This window comes from Silene latifolia, chromosome 10, assembly GCF_048544455.1.
Source record: "Silene latifolia isolate original U9 population chromosome 10, ASM4854445v1, whole genome shotgun sequence".
NCBI lineage: Eukaryota > Viridiplantae > Streptophyta > Magnoliopsida > Caryophyllales > Caryophyllaceae > Silene > Silene latifolia.
The window spans coordinates 94,574,707-94,579,752 of record NC_133535.1 but is presented as its reverse complement, the minus strand read 5'-3'; positions in this window follow the sequence as shown (position 1 = coordinate 94,579,752).

Sequence of the window (5,046 nt, the reverse complement as noted above, 5' to 3'; positions counted from 1 at the left end):
TTCCTTTTCTTGAGTTAGTTAATCAAGTGCCTGCTTACATGAAATTTATGAAGCAACTTTTATCTAAAAAGAAGTCACTTGAAAATGTGCATACTGTCGCACTAACTGAGGAGTCATGTTCTTATCTGACCCACACTGCACCTCATAAGCTAGAAGACCCAGGTAGCTTTTCAGTCCCATGTAGTACTGACACCTTTTCTATTGAGAAGGCCTTGTGTGACCTAGGAGCCAGTATTAGTATCATGCCCTTGAGTCTTGCTAGGAAGTTGAAATTGACTAGGTTTGCAGTCACAAACATGACAGTACAGATGGCTGATCGATCTGCGGTCCAGCCAATAGGAGTCTTAGAGGACATTCCTGTGTAAATAGGAAAGTTCTTTTTCCCTGTTGACTTCGTTGTACTAGATATGCCCGAGGATGCCCACATTCCTATCATATTGGGTAGACCATTTCGCACACTTTGGTGCGATTATAGATGTTAGTTGGGGACTTTGACCTTCAAAGTAGGGAAACACTCCATTGTCTTTGCCCAGACAGCTAAGAAGAAAGACCCCATGTGTCCAGTCACTTGTAATACGGTTTCTGAAAATAAATTATATTTTGTGCTTCCTGATATGCCTGTCTCTATGCCTGTTTCTGCTATAACACCTCCGCCCCAGATTGGGAGCAAATTGGAGGAAGATTCTTCTGTTTTGGATGTCGTAGGAGCTGGTTTGGGGAAGGAAGAGCCGCATGTTGCTCCAGCTATGAAGGAGCCAATCGTTCAAAGAGGCGGTTTAGGATGTCTTAGCTATGGCACAGATGAGGAGCCTGATGAGGAGCCGGTCAAAGTGAGGGAGTCCGACTTAGACTTTGATGAGCCAGAAGAGGTCATTGCTTGGGAAGATGCTGAAGCTGTTGATCCGTTGAGTTCAGCGAATGTTGGAGTTGAGAAGAGTGCAGCTGAGGAGATGAGCATTGTAGAGGCTACTTCTTATAGCCAGAAGACGAGCAAGTGGGCCATTCCGTGGCCGTTCTTGATCAACTAGTAGTTGATCAAATGCTTTACATACATTTTATTGCTTTTGGACTTTCTATTTATCGTTTTTTGTGTGCGCGAGACTTCGCATTTTAATAAGTTTGCTTAGGATTTTATATACTTTAGACTATTACTTTGGGTTTTGCGCAGTTTTGGGCGCGTTATTTTGTGTATTGCAGGTTTATAGACCATGTTGGCTCAATTTATTGACCTAATTGAAGAAATCAGAACTTACAGCAGGTTTTGCAGTCGATCGACTGGCCTGTGTAGTCGATCGACTGAGCTGCGATTTCCAGGAGCTTCTATTCCTGTTCATCCTGGTCGATCGACTGGGTGAGGTGGTCGATCGACCATGATTCGCTGCTGTACCTGTTTTCGATCATTCCCCTGCTGTGTTTGGTCGATTTGCGGAGTTGAGGGAGTCTTTTCTCCACTTTATTCTCCGACTCATTTCTGTTTTCTTCCGTTTCTTTATTTTACACATAATGTTGCGTCTCAATAATTGTTTTCTCGAATTTACGCGTGGTACTTTTGCTTCTTTTCAGGTACTTATTGGTAGCACTACTGGCTACTGAAACCTCCTAGCTCACGCTGGTTTGGGGAGGTTTCCTTTTGCTGCGCTTAAAGTCTTGTGAGTTTTCCGAGTCCTTATTTCTTGTCTTATTTAACTAATTTTATCGCAAAATCCCATTTCCTTTGTTTATCTAATTACATGATTTTGCACAATGGGGACATTGTGTGATTTGGTTTGGGGAAGGGTTTTGCGTTGCATTTCATATGTTTTTGCATTCACGTTTAATTATTTTGTTTGCATTGTTTATTTCATTTCTCCTATATATATACAAAAATCCAAAAAAAAATTGAAAAATTCAAAAATTCAAAAAATTTGCACGTTTATTTTAGCATTTAGGTCGAGTCGGAACGATAGTATTTCAATGATGACATTGCATTTGCATCTGTTTATGCCTAAGCCTTGCTAATTGACATGTTATTAGTAGAATCATATGCATAGTCTACGAGTTTTCGTTAATTTCTTGCTGAACTTTAAACTTGACTTAAATTTTGGCAAACTACTTATATATTCTGAGATTTAGAGCCTTTTAACTGGTGTCATATGTGACCAGTTTATCTAGGATTGTGAGTAGTTACTTCTTATGAGACATGTTACATAAATTTGCATAAATATGAACTTAATCTGCTTAATACCTGTGTGCATTCGGTTCGTGGTTTGTTGACACATGTGGAAGAGGTTTCCCTTTATTCATTTTGCCCATAAGCTCCACAAAGCCAAAAATAGCCTTTTTGTCCCGTTAACTACATTCTACATTTAGCCTGCCCTTGTCAAGCTAGTGGTTTAGTTTTTGGGATTGTTACTACATTTTTGGTGGCATATGCTCATCTTGAGATGTTGTTGGGAAGATGAAAAAGGAAGGAAAGAAAGAAGAAAAAAATAGAATTGGAAAAAAGAGAGAAGAAAAATGATTCGAAAAAATTGAGTGATGTACTGTAGAGGGCGGTCGATCGACTGGGTATATCAGTCGATCGACCGAAGCCCGAGAAGAAAAGAAAATCAATCGCATAATTCAAAGTCTTTATTAAATGGCGATTTTTGCTCCCATGCTCTATTATCATCTTTTGGGGAGTTGATTAATTATGGAGATTGTGAGATTTGTGCTTGCTATTAGCACCGTTTCGATTGAAAGTTTGAGCAAGAAGTTGGAAGTTGTTATGATTTGGTTCCTTTAGTTACTAGCTTGGCTTTTAACTCTGTTTTTATCCAAATTTATCTTAGCCTCTTTTTACCCATACCTCACATATCCATATTTACCTCGGCATGTGTCATGGTCATTTGTTTGGTTGAAATGCATATGTACGGTTGTAGAGATCATTTTCATATTATATTGCAGGCATGTTCTTATAGGTCGTAGTTAGGTGAGAGTCACTACAAAATGAATTCTTTCTATCTTTTACATATACTCACCCGTATTCATTGTCTGATTCGAGCGACCCGTGAGAGTCCAATTTGATAAGTCTCTATAGTTGACGGTTCAGCAGTTTTTAACGGCTTCATAACTCGTGTGCATGATTCACATTGCTAATTGATTGTTAGTTGTTGCATTGAATTGGTTTAGGCTTTACAGTTTGCATTTCGCTCTGAGATTGAACTCGTTCCATTAGGTTTTAGGATCGAGTCTAGTTCTTGCTTGGGGACAAGCAAGGGTTTGGTTTGGGGAAGTTTGATGCGTGTCATTTATATGATGTTTTACACCTTATTTTACACGCATTTCAGAGCTCAATTATGTAGTTTTATACTACTATTTGCCCCATTTCGTCTACTTTCGTATTTTTATGTAATATTGCAGATTTATGCGGAAATGAGTAGAAATCAAGCTAAATCCGTCCCCGAGTACCTTGCATTGCATTTGACGTGAAGTATTTACTCAAGGAACGAGCTTGGTGCGCATTTCGAGGCCTGAAAGATAATTTTATGAAGAATTAGAAGCGGACTATCAGCTAAAGCAGTCGATCGACTGGCCTTCATGGTCGATCGACCAACGCACGACTTACAGGAGCTATTGTTCAGCATAGTTCAGTCGATCGACCGGTCACAGTGGTCGATCGACCACACCGCTAATCTGCGTGAATTAAGAGATCGAGAATTAAGAAGCCCATTGTATATTAGGTTTAGGAATAAGTGTTACGTATATTCCTATATAACGTAGCTTTAGTTTTCAGAATAATCATCAAGCTTTTATCATTAAGTTCTATTCAGTTTTCATCATAAAATTTTAGGGTTCATTAGCTTAGAATAATTTCCATTAATAAAGTTTCGTTTTGCATTCGGTTTTGATCTTTCTTCTGCAATTCCTTTATTCGGTATTTTTCTGCTCTTATTTTAGTTTTATTACTTTATTTGTTCATAGATTAGAAATTGCTAGGTTAGATTTCCCGAAGCCGAAATTATCGTTTTATGTTATTTGTTTGTTTAATTATTTCAATCATGAATTCAGTAGTTTTATTCCTTAATCTTAATGTTGTTTTCGTTATAGTCATGAGTAGCTAAATACCCCTGTGCTAGGATGTAGGGAATCTGTAGAAGTAGGCGGCGTAAAATAGTAGACCTGAATCGCGCCATGGTCGATCGACTGGGTTCGCTGGTCGATCGACTCGTCACGTGAGTTTTACTTCGTTTTAATTAATTTAATTGCTATGTTTGACGAATCGAGTGCACGCGACTAGTTGAATGCCTAGGAATTGACCGACCCAATAAAGATCGAAAGATAGGGAAGGGAGATAGCCTACCTAATTAAGACGACTAGATTAACGAGATCGAAAGATGAGTTAATTTAGCCTTTTAGTCACTTTTCAGGACGAAAGTTAGTATTAGTGATATTAGGGACCTGTAGCGAGATCGAAAGATGCTACCTGTAAGAATGGACCGAGAGGACTTCTTATTTTCCCGTCTCACGTGTTTGTTTTAGACCTACCTAGTACACTGCCGCCGAAACTATAGTGAACCGACCATCTTAGCACCCTTTTAATATTTGATTTCATCCGTTTATTTAGTTTACATTTCATTTACTGCCTTTAGTTATAGATCAACTCAAATCAAAACCCCCACACACTATTACCTTGGATTAGAATTAGACAACTATTGATTGCATCGCCTCCTTGTGGTTCGACCCTGACTGCCACTAGCTATAGTAGTAGTTTGGACTATAAATATTATTTTTGGTGCACACAACGACGGGCATCACCTAGCATGGAGGGTGTGGGGTATAAGCTGGATGAGGATACCGGCTCCTGAGCACCTCCCACCGACTGAGCCGTTAGATGCGATTGATTCTGATGAGGAGGAGGATGAGGATGTACCCCGGCCAAGACAGACGTACCTCATTGATGATACGATCCTTCAAGTTATGCCCGAGCCGAAGAAGGGGGAGAATGTGAGAGCGGCGGAGGATAGACCCAGGTTAGGGAGAGGACCACGTCGTGTGAGGGAGAGGATAGCCGAGATCCAGCCACAG